The following is a 12,846-nucleotide window of genomic DNA, read 5'->3' as shown; positions in this document are numbered from 1 at the left end:
TGCCCACCCTCCCTATTCACTGCAAAGCTCCCTGCAGCAAATAATAACATATCAAGACACACTCCCCCCATAGCAGTCGCACTTTTGGGCACAGTAATCTCACATTTGAGAATTTATCCCAGGAAAAAGTCCAAAAGAACACAAAGCAGTATGTGCAAAAATAACTTGATAAATTGTATTCATTAAAAATATTTCAAATACAATAAAGAAATAAAAATGTTTACGAGTAACATTAACTGATACATTCCACACAAACAGTTACTGGCAGGGGGAGGGGGTAGATATTCACATGATAAAGAATAGAAGAAAAAGTAGAGAAATGTAGAACACTATTGCGTTTAGGGCGAACCAGCCATCCCCTAGCCCTGGTCATTCAAATTTATTTCATCTAATACTTTGAAATTCCCCTCTAGCTACAATCTGGGGCCCCCTACCCTGCTCCCAGAAATCCGCTCTGCATCTTCGCTGTCACCAAAAGACTTTCAGACCTGCCAACTCTCCGGGGCCATCAGCTCCCAAATGACTAGACTAATCTGAAGGTCATTTCGCCACTGTATCTCTCCTCTCATCTCTATCCCTCCTCTCCCTTGCCCTCTCCTCTCTTTCTCTTCTCTCCCTCCCTTCCTCCCTCCCTCTCTTTCCCCAAAACACACACACACGCACACGCACACGCACACACACACGCACACAGGAATCCCACTTATCCCTTGACATTTTTATCAGCCTCCGTTCTATCTACACCTTTAACTATTCCTACATGCCTGGCCGCAGAAGGTCACAAAACAATCCTGCCTTCTCTACTCTTAGCCAGGCCTTCACTGCAGCAACTCAGTTCTTTTGTGTATTTCTAGTGGAGTGAACCTAGTAGCCTCCATGGAAACCACCAGTCTCATCAGAACTACAAACCCTTCCATTCCCTTTGTCCCAGCTGACACTCCTTGTAGAGAAGACACAAGTTAAGATACTGCAGTTGGCACTTAACAGATTTCATTTCATTTTGTGTTCACAAAATTCCCCTCATTTTAAGAGGAAACTGCAGCTCAGGCAAGTTAAATATCACCCCAGAACCCCCAACTGACCCCAAAGCCAACTAAACCCCAGCTACAAACAGGTGACAGAATTAATGGAGTCATGTTCCCGAGGAAGCAACAAGGATTCTGATTATGGACTGAACTTTAGCCAGCATAGGGAGAGGGACATTCTCCCCAGTCATGCTCTTCAAAGTCATTTACTTTTCCTGCCTACGGCCACATCCAGGCCCCCCCATCCACACCATGAACACTTTTTCTAGCCCTGCTACTGCCCTAACTCTTCTCTTTCCTTCCTGAAAGAGAACGTGATTACACCCTCAGCCTTTCATTTCCTTCCCACCCACTCCTTTCTAACCACTTGAAATCGGCCTCCCACGTCACCACAGCCTGCTAATGTCATTCTCAAAAAATAACACCAATGACCAAACCCAACAGTCTTTGCTCGGTTGTCATCTGCTCAAACCTTCATGAGGCACTTTATGAGTGCCAAAATTCTCTTCCCCGCTAGTGGCCTTGACTTTGGGTAATCCTCCTTTTCCTGCTCTCCCTTCCCCTCGGTTTCCCACAGGATAACAACTGTCCTGTGTCAGCCACTGTGTCAAGGAATACACAAACTCAAGACAGGGGAAGCTCATGTTCTAAGCCTAGAGTCCAAATATTCTGCCATTTTATCCTCACAGCCACTCTTTGGGGTAAGCATTATTAGACACATGTTACAGAGGAAGAAACTAAAATTAAGTAACTTTCCCGAGTTTACCTATGGAAGAAACAAACAGTATTTATCATAGGATGTAGTAAGTACTGTATATTAAAAAAAGATACTAAAAGAACATGATGGAACTGAGGCTTAAACAACAAAATGAACAGCAATGTGAAAAAAAAAAACATTCCAGAATGACCTCAGCTGCCTCATCTAAAATGGAAATAATATCAGTATCTACTTTATAGATACTATTACATAGCTGTCAGAATTAAATGATTTAGTATTTGCAAAGTGCTTAGAAGAGTGTCTTGGCCTATAGTATGATATCTATGTGTTTGCTATATAAAATAAATAAGTAGCAAGGAGATCGTTAGTGTTGCTGGAGCACAGAGGCAGGATAGAAAGATGAGCAGGGGTCAGCTCGTGAAGAACCTGCAGCATGGTGCTAAAGGCTCTGGTCATACAAGGCCAACCACTCTCTTCCTGGGGCCTGTGCCAATTAATTGGCAGAAGAAATTGCCAGAGCAGCATCCTCCTATTAATAAGTCATACATATTAATTATAGAACCTTCAGAAAATACTAACAGCAAAAGAGAATCAAATGACCCTTAAACCCTCAATCCTGGAGAAAATCACTGTTGACATCATGGACTTGTTCCAGACATTGCTCTGGGGTCAGGCATCACTTGCCAGCTCTCTTAGCCCTCACACAGAAGGCTATGTAGGGTCTGCTTCCAAGATACCCATCTCCACCCGCCACCTGCCCCAACTACTAAAAGCAGCTGTTAGATGCAGGTCAATCTATACGGGAAAATTTAGGATGGCTTGATCTATAACCCTAAATTCATGTACTATGATATATATTCCATTCATGTACTATACTAATATTTGGGTTTATTAATCCAAATATCTTGCTATGAAGTTTGAAGATAAAAGTTCAAATTTAAGTTGCTCATTCATTATTTTATTTATTCCACCAGAAAACACTGATGAGACACCATACCAAGCACAGTAGCTTCAAGGTTCTGGAAGGAATTTGGGGGTCTCCTAAAGAGGAGTTCACAATGCTATGGTGGATGAAAGAGGAGGAGGGGAATGATTTATAATAATAAAAAAAAAAATGATGAAGTCAGCAAACACATGGTATGCTGTGGAGTGGGGCAGTGATTGAGCCAAGAGAAACTGGAGAAGTTTCATGGAGGAAGTGATATTCTGATACAATTTTTAAAGAATAAGTAGGTGTTTCCTGTAGAGAAAGTGAAGAAGAGTTCCAGGCAGAGAGAGAGAGAGAAAGAAAGGAGAGAGAGAGAGAGAGAGAGAGAGAGAGAGAGAGAGAGAGAGAGAGAGAGAGAGAGAGAAGAAGAAGAAGAAGAGAGGATGCGAGAGAGGAGCAATAGGAGGGGTCGACTGCAGGCTTACGTTCCACCACCTCGACTCCTCCGTTCTTCTGTCAGTCTTGCCCCCCACTCCTCGCTCTCTCTCTTGCCTTCTCCTTTCTTCGGGTTCTTCGCCTCCTCCCCTCCTCCTCCTCCGTCCTCTTTTCTTCTCTCTTCTTCTTTCCGTTCTTTCTTTCTTTCTTTTCTTGGTTCTTTTCTCTCCTTCCCTTTCCTTTCTTGGCGTGTTGGACCTGCCCCCCAAAGGTTATTTGAGATCAAATAGAAAAATGCTCATGTGTCAGACCTAGGAGTTTGGATTTGCCCTTAGTGGTTTTAAGTGTGTGGAGGGGAAGAGGGAGGAAGGAGTGCTGGGCTGAGGTTTATTTTTTAAAAAGATAATTATTTATGGCAGTTTGACAAATGGGTGGGGACAAAGGGCTAGCTAGGAGACTCCTGCAAGAGTTCAGGTGAGGGATGATGAAACTGTGAATCCAGTCAACGGCACTAGAGGAGAAAAGCAAGGATGATGAAGTATTAGGAGGTAGAGTCCACCTAACTTTGTGACCAATAAGATGTGAGGATTAAGAAAGAAGAAGGAGTTGGGGAGCCTCAGAGATTTTTAGTTTGAGTGACCAGTAGACACTGATACCAAAAACCGTGACAATGAATACTAAAGGAGAATTGGGTTTGAGAAGGTAGGTTAGGAAATGTTGTTTAAGCTGACTATTGAACAACTTAGGTGGAAATGCTTGGAAGGAGTTGAAAACATGGGGCTCAAACTCAGAAATGCTTACCACTTTCACTATAGATAAAGAGAATTCTGCTTTTCACAACACATATACAATATATATAGTAGTACCTTATTCTAGTCACACCTCAGGGCAACCCTAAAAATTAGGCAGAGCCAAGGAAGAAAATTTTTGGAAATATTAAGAGACTCACCATAGGGAACACTGAGAATTAACAAAAGAGCCATGTGCTGTCCTGACATCTGGTCTCGTAACACCTGGGCTTCACACTATGATTAACCAGAGTTAACACTGAGCATGGACATACAACATGCTTAAAACCATACATGAACTGAATGGCAGAAATGAGAGGTAGGCATGAGAGATCCTGTCCCCTAGCAATTCTTACAAGATAAACTGTTGTCCTTTATTTTCCAGAATACTCAGTATTTTCAAAAGATCAATATTGATCTTAAATTAACAAAATTAAAAATTTTTTAATGTACACAAATATCCAGGGCTGGCCCCAGGTGAATTTGAGAAGTCTGCTGTTTATCTCCAGGACACCTTCATGTTCACCTTCCACACCTGTCTTCCTAGGCGTCCTGAGTCCTCGTGTGCCCAGTGAAAGACATTCCAGAATTTCCATCCATATGACAAATGATCTCTCCCTTTTCCCCTATCACAACTTTTATCCCTACCCTGCCTACTCCCAGCTGCATGCTGTGGGACAAACTTACTGGATGATTCACCTGTGCATTGCAGCAGGACCTCAGAGAAGGAGCATGAGCTTTTGAGACGACAGATCCTGATTCCAGCCTCTGCTTTGCCCCTCAGAAGTCGTATGACCTAGGGCAAGCTCTGTCTCCTTGCAGTTCCTGTGTCTGTAGGAACAGGATACCACTGCTCACTTTGCTAAGCTTTCACCAGAAAGAAAGATAACGTACACAGGTGCTGAGTACAGAGTCTGTCATAGGGAAGTCACTCCCTAAATGGCAGCATTTTTACTATGAATTAGTTCTCACAACACTGGGGAGTTTTTAAGAAACTGAGCAGCAGAACAGTTATGAGACTGGCTATGAGGCTAAGCCAGAATTGAACCCAGATCTCTCAAGAACGCTAAAGCTTTTACATGACTCCGGGTCTCTCAAGTTGGGATATTTTTGGACTCTTATTACAAAAAAGAAAATTATCTGATGTTGAAATCTAATACTTATAGAGCATTCATTATGAACCAAGCACTATATTAATCTTTTCACATGGATAACACACTAAATCTTCACAGCATTATAACATGAGAAATTTTGCCACCCCATTTAATAGATGAAAAAAATCAAGACAGTATAATTAACTTGCCAAAAGTCACACAATAAACCAAGATCTGAATTCTAATTCCAAACCTGAATTCTTAAGTGCCATAAATACTTGATAGTAGTTAACTAAGTACAAACATAAACTCAGTAGAAATTTCTTATGCGTATAGCTTTTAACAACTGTTAAGACCAAAACAAGTTTACAAATTAAATATAAACAAAACTATGCAATAAATAAGATTTAAATTAACATTACTTGAACGTGACAGATGGGATGTTTGTTGGCATTGAATCCCTCTCCCAAAGCTAGTCCTTTTGGTAACCACTTGTTTGTACTGCTGTGTGCCATTTGACACCCTCTTTCACACCCTTCCTTCAGTTCCAACCTCAGAGAACCTCTATTTGTACACACTCTGCCATCCTATCATTAGGCCCCCTTTTGGTACCACTAAATTGTTTAGTGTTTATTTGGCCTGTGTTGTTTCTCAATAGGGCACAACAGTTAAAATAGATTATGAATACAAACCCAAAATGGTTGCTGACATGGCATAGTTTAGTGATAAGGAACCGTCCAAACAAAAAAACATATTATATATAATAAGACATACAAAAAATTCCTAGAATTTGCAGTCCTCAGCAGACAGCACTAAACTTATTGCTAACATTCATTGCCATCATGACCATTCCTTCATTAAGCCTTCATTTATCAAAGACTGATTCTAGCTTCCTTGGCAAGATACCAAAGGACCATGATGGAGATTTAGAAAAGAACAAAGTTTCCTTCCCTTAAAGAATTTACAACCAGATAGTTCCTAAGGTTAAAGAGAGAAATGACAGTGAAAGTTCAATGAGTCAATACGAAAACGCTAAAGCTTTCCAGTCAATTCTTGAAAAAGAAAGAAAGATGACACATTCTACACTAAAAATCACAAATGAGTCAAAAAGCCTATTCTATACACAAGGGTAGCTCTTCCATTTCCACTCTCAGAACAGAGTTAAAAGAATGAGCCTCAAGTGTGGCAGGAAGTATTAACCAGGAGAAACAATGAAAGCCTCAGGATGGACATATGTGATCCTCTATTTTTCTTGTAAATACAAGAATAATTTTGTAGACTTTCTGGTATCAGGAGAAATAGAACAAATAAAATATAAAGACATTTCCAACTTGGTGATCCTATGATAAAATGTCCCCTCTTTACCAAGGACTAAATTCTAGTGAAAAATAAAAGAAAGCAAAAGCAAAAACTTGGCATCCAAAAATATTTTTTCCTCCATTTTAACTAACTCACAATAGTAATTACTGATTTAGGTGTTTTGCATTTTGTAAAGCTTTTAAAGTTTTTTTTAAAAAAAAGGCACATTTAAATTAAGAAGCCAGTAGTTGAATACATAAGCATGGTTTCATTAAGATTAAAGTTTTAACATTAATACCCAGAATAAAAACAGGATGCTGAAAAATCTCTATATATACAAAATCCAAAGGCAGAAAATTCCATTCCCGAAATCACAGAATAATCTTCATATAAGATTGTGCTCATATAGATTATTATAAGGTTTCTGAAGCTTTTGTTGTTGTTGTTGTTTTACTTGATTGAAAGCTAAAATTTATTTTCTTCTGAGTGGTCATTCCTCTCTCGAAACAAAACAATATTTTTATCAGCTAATTTTAAAAGTAACTTATTCTCATCTATCAATTACTATAGACATGCAGGAAAAGTTCGGCAGCTGCTTAGGACAACATTCTCTAAGCATCTATATGCTAGATACTGTACTAAACACAACAGATGTGAGGATTGAAATGAGGATTACCAAAGAGAAATGAAGGCATCTGACCACACAAAGACTTATATGGGATGATTCGCAGCAGCTTTGTTGGTAATAGCTAAAAATGAGAAACAACCCAAATGTCTGTCAACGGGTAAATAAATTGTGATATATCCACCCATACAATGAAATTCTTCACAGTAATAAAAATAAATGAAATACAGGTACAGCAAAATGGAGGTACTTCAAAATAATATGCTGGGTGAAGGAAGGTAGTTTAAAAAGAGTACATATATTGTAGAAGTTTGCATATAAAATTCTGATAATATGAACTAGCCTACAGTGTCAAAAATCAGATCAGTGATGATTTTAGGACTGTGGGAATGAAACAAGAGGTGTGAATTACAATGAAGCATGAGGAGACTTTAAGGTTGTGGTTCATTATTTTATTGTAGTAATGGTTTTACAGGTTCACACACATGTCAAAACTCATCGGATAATATAACTTAAATACATGTAGTTTATTATATATTGATCATATCTCAATAAATTTGAAAAAAATATAGCCCCTGCCCTCAGAGATTTTGAAATCTGGAAACACCTGGAAACTATTAAGTTCTCTCCTAATTATTTAGTGTTCTAAATCATAGAAAGAAAGAAAGAAAGAAAGAAAGAAAGAAAGAAAGAAAGAAAGAAAGAAAGAAAGAAAGAAAGAAAGAAAGAAAGGAAGAAAGAAAGAAAGAAAGGAAGAAAAAGAAAAGTAGGTACAAAGATTAAGCAAGATAACTTCAGTTTATAATGGCCCCAAAGAAGGCAATCGATCAGCTCTCATTTAAATAAAGAGTCTGCCTTTAGGATTTATTCCAATTTAGGAAGAACTCACCCATTCATTTGATTCATCCAGTGTTAAATGAATTTCTGATTAAGAAATAAAATAAATTGAACATCTTCTCCCAAAACTTGTACCTGATGCTACCCTCCTCTTTCTTCCTTTCTCATCACCCCTTCTTGGCGGCAGGCATGATAAAGGCCACCAACTGGAAGTTCCATTAAGGCAGACCCACTGCCTCCCTACAACAGCACCTACAGCAGCACCTGGTATGCGACGGCCTGGCGTGTGGCAGGCGCATAATGACTGCTGAAAAAGACAGTGAATGAACAGGGACATAAAAGACAAGAGGGGCATCAGCTAAGTGGAGAGGAGGCCTTCCTCAGGTCTAATCTCACACATTCAGTCACAGCCACCACTTTTCTTGACAAAATCATTTCAAAAAAGAGTTTCATCTAGGTTTTATTTTCACCACTGCTCTTTCAGACATAACAGACCACATGTGCACAAGCATTGCAAGAATCACCAGGACCTTAAAGGCTCTGCTTCTTCAGCCCCCTGTTCCACCATCACACACTGCTGCACATGTAAATACCCAATGAACAGAGTAACTGTTATGTTACAATCCTCGGAAATACTCATAACTACTGTCAAGGGACCTCTCCTCAACCACAGAGATGGCAATCATTGGATGTCCCTACAAAGTTCTGCTTTTTCTTAAGCAAAAGAGAAGGAAGTCACTTTAACCTAGATCTCAGTTCTTAAGTTTCTATGGTTAACACTGACTAGTGAGCAGCATTTTGCTTCTGTATTAACAATTCTGTGTGCCTGTGTGTATCTGAGTATGAGAGACAGAGACAGAGAGAGAGAGAGAGAGAGAGAGAGAGAGAGAGAGAGAGAGAGCAAGCATGTGTGCGTGTGTGTGTGTGTATGTGTTGAGGCTCTCTTCATGTATTTAGGGTTTTCTTAATGACTTTATATCTTTATAAAAGTGGAAATAACTAGAATCATACAAACACATCTTTTATCAAGAGGAACTTGAAGGAGATAATGTTTGTGAGCTTTTGGTGGGTGAGTTACAGACAGTGAACAGGACAAGACAGAAAACGCAGTTTCCGGGATAGATGGTGGGTGGCAGTGGCAACTAGTAATACAAACACACAGTGGCTTTTGCAAATGGTATGAACCTACATATATAGTGAAAGTTGGGACACAATCCCTACCCCCACATCTAATATCCCCACCATGGCCAAATGAATCGATGAAGTAATAATGCAGAAAAAATGACAGTCCTGGGAGTAGGAAGCTCCTGTGACCATTGTCCCAGAGCCTCACCTTTAGAGGCTGACCTGTGACTTACAGGCAGGACTGGGTTTCTGGGTGGGCAGAAAAACTGGGACACTCAAAGCCTCTTGGGAACTTAACCTCCACACAGCTCAGTTCCTCCGCTAAAAATAACCCCTCTTCACTTATCTGATGTTGGTGGAAGGCAAAGACTTACGCATACAAGTATGAATTGGAAAGATGATTTATTTAAAATTGAACTGAACTTTGCTAGGATGTTGCAAAAGCAGAGCATTAACTTAGTCTGTAAACAGGCTTCTATTGGACCACATATATTTCTCTAGCTCTCTCCAGCATTAAAGGGATCACACTGAAGTTTGTTTTCTAAATGTATTTCTAATATAAAATTGCATATATTGGCAGCTTCCCTATACTGCTTGCTGCCCCTGATGGCAACATCCCCTCCTTTTTGTTTTTTAATAGAGATAAATGGGAAAGTTCTTTATTTCTAGTAAGACCTAGGTTTGGAGGGTAGAAGGGAGAGTGAGGTGGTGGATTCAAGAGAAGGATTCACATGAGAACACAGACAAGAAAGAGAAAATGTGAATACTATTAGGGGCTAACATCCAAAATATACAAAGAACAAACACAACTCAATAAAAAAAACAATCCAATTAAAAAATGGGCAGAAGATTTGAACGGACATTTCTCCCAAGACATACAAATGGCCAACAGACATATGAAAAGATGCTCTCACCGGCCATTAGGGAAATGCAAATAAAAACCACAATAATATACCATCTCACACCTGTTAGAATGGCTATAATCGACAAGACATGTAATAACAAGTGTTGAAGAAGATATGGAGAAAAAGGAAACTTCGTACCCTGCTGGTGGGAATGTAAAATTGTTAGAGCTACTTTGGAAAACAGTATAGAGGCTCCTCAAAAACTTAAAAATAGAATTACCATGCAACCCGGTAATCCCTCTTCTGGGTACCCACCCCAAAAATTTGAAAACATTTATTTCGTGAAGGTACATGCACCCCAATTGTTCATAGCAACATTATTCATGGTGGCCAAGATATGGAAACAACAGAAGTGTCCTTTGATAAATGATTACTTAAAGAAGATGCGGTACACAGATGCAACGAAATATTACTTAGCCATAAGAAAAGATGAAATACTGCCATTGGCTACAACATGAATGGATCTTGAGATAATCATGCTAAGTCAAATAAGTCAGAAAAAGTTAAGAACCATATGATTTCACTAAAGGACAAGACAAGCAAAGACTCATAGACACAGACAACAGTTTAGTGGTTATCAGAGAGAAGTGGAGGAGAGAGACAGGGGTAGAGGGGGTCAAATATATGGTAATAGAAGGAAATTTAACTTTGGGCGGTGAACACACAATGCAATACACATATGACGTATTATTGAATTGTGCGCTTGAAACCTATATGATTTTATTATTAACCAATGTCACCCCAATAAATTTAATTTAAAAAAAAGAAAATGTCGGTCTTAGATCAAGGCCTCCTCCAGTAAGATCTGGGCCTAATTGATACCAATCGCTGCTTTTACAATGGTTTCTATGAGAATATTCATTTTGTGTTACAGGTAATCAATTTACAGAAAACTTTTATAACACAACCCTTTGAGTGGAACATTCTACAAATAAATTATTTTTAAAGGAATTTCTTCCATTGACTGGGTATGCTTGATGACATCGAGGATGTTTTATTGATACATTTTAGAGTGTGGTGATAACATTAGGTTCTACTTAAGATGGAGACTCCTTGTCTTTCAGAGATGGATACTGGAGCATCTGTGGAAGAAATGATGTGACTTCTGTAAGATAATGAGAGTGGGAGGGATTTGCTACAAGATAATGAAGGTGAGGGGATACGAGTCAGGGTTATGTGCTAGGTGCTGGGTGCATGGAGGCCACTGTACTATTCTGACTACTCTTGGGTTTGAAACTTCTCATAATAAAAGTCTAAAAAGATACTTCTTCGCATCACATTTTTTTGTAAATCTTGATCAAAACTGTAGTTGGTTCTACTTAAAAAGTTTTTTTATGAGAATATAGAAAGGGTTCATTATAAAGTGGTGAAAACTAGGGGTGGGCACATTACTTAATCGCCAGTAATAAAGCTTTAGCCATCCTGTGGTAATGTGTAATCTGGATTCACAAGTGGAAACAACAATCCCTGTTGTTTACACAACTGCTCAGGTTTACACGGCCCCTTGCATGCATCAATCTCACAGTGCTGCCTAATTACAGAATACCAACCTTGCTGAAGTTATGAGTTATTTAGCATCTGCATTTTACAGTTCAGTAAATGAGGCACTGAGGTTAAACAGATTGACCAGGGACAAATTAAGAACATAATCCGGGCTGCAGCACTCTACTCTTCACTGGCTATCCTAGCTAGGAGCCATAATTAAACTATTCATTCCCCTAGTTCCCTATTGCTAATGAACTTAACTCTTAGATACTCTAGTAAAAATTAATTCGAGTTGTAGAATGTGCATATAATACAAGATACTCACAGCCCAATAGCTGGGCAACTCACTGTGAGCTCATCAGCACCTGTAGTGGGGCGTTATCTGTTTAACCTTCCTCTTCCTGATGCCCTCACCTCTCTTCCGGTGGTACAGAGGTACATCACACCACCTTGATGGTAATCGGCACTGGAAGGCTTTCAAAGAATTGTAGGAGTTACTGCAGTAACTCCAGTGACTATATCTGAAACCTTCATGTTTCAGACAGAAAGGTGGCTTTTCTCACTAATTCACTAAAGTAATAGTCAGTCAAAATACAAGAAATTGACATTATTATAAGTCAAAAAATGATCAAGTATTAGCAATTTCAGATGGTTCAATTTAATACATTTTGTACTTTTAGTACATTTTGGTCCCACTCACACTCTAAAATAGAAAAAGCCTATACTATTTCTAACTTCTACACATCGTAAATACAGTTATTATTTGTGAGACTCTTGTTGGACACCTGATGCCTACAGCAGAATGAATGATTCACAGGTATGGGCATGGCACCCACGTGGTGCCATCACCACCAGCACCCCGAACATACAGAACTCAATTCATATTTGGTGTAGACAACCCAGCAGAATGTTGGAACTTGAACTAGATTTATTAAAACATCAGGTAGTTTAGAATAATTGCAATTATTTTAACTCATGCACTGTTTTGATTGCCAAATTGATTGCTGTCTCACTGTTGCATGTTTCATGGATATCGTGATTGTGAACTTCACAATTTGTAAACTTTCCATTCCTATGAAAGGAAGCAGTTCACACTGAATAGTTTATTTCAGGTCCCCACATCAAAAAAAGTGATATACTCCATAGATAGGATACTAAACAAAGTCAGGAATGAGCTCAAATATCCTCACACCATTCTATTAGCTCCCCTCTCTGTACTTCCTCAACGCTTCAGATCTTTCAGTCAACATTTATGTAGCATCTGCTCTTGTTCTCAGGAATTTTCACCTGATTGGAAAGAGATGATGACTCATAAGGCAGTGTGAAACATTCATTATTGAACAAAACACAGTGGGATACTAAAGAAGAAGCAGTTAATTCTTTCAGAAAAAGAATTTAGAAAGGCTGCCCCAAGGAGGCACCTCTTTGAACTAAGACTTGAATCATGAATAGGGGATTTCCCAGCAAAGACATAAGAAAAGAGTATTACAATGAGAACAGCACAAGCAAAGGCATGTAGTTATAAAAAAGCACAAGTGGTTTGGTTATCACGAGCATGGCAGTGTGCTGGTGTGTACAGATGCAT

The 12,846-nt window shown here is 39.1% G+C and overlaps 1 protein-coding gene across 4 annotated transcripts in view; it reads right to left on the bottom strand.

The window, feature by feature from the left end:
* Positions 1-12,846, bottom strand: part of TEC (tec protein tyrosine kinase) — a 120,172-nt gene that overhangs the window by 35,926 nt on the left and 71,400 nt on the right. The window lies entirely within an intron of this gene.

Source organism: Rousettus aegyptiacus, unplaced genomic scaffold, assembly GCF_014176215.1.
Source record: "Rousettus aegyptiacus isolate mRouAeg1 unplaced genomic scaffold, mRouAeg1.p scaffold_m13_p_10, whole genome shotgun sequence".
Taxonomy (NCBI): domain Eukaryota; kingdom Metazoa; phylum Chordata; class Mammalia; order Chiroptera; family Pteropodidae; genus Rousettus; species Rousettus aegyptiacus.
The sequence above is the reverse complement of the archived record's forward strand: the minus strand, read 5'-3'. Positions and strand labels throughout refer to the sequence as shown.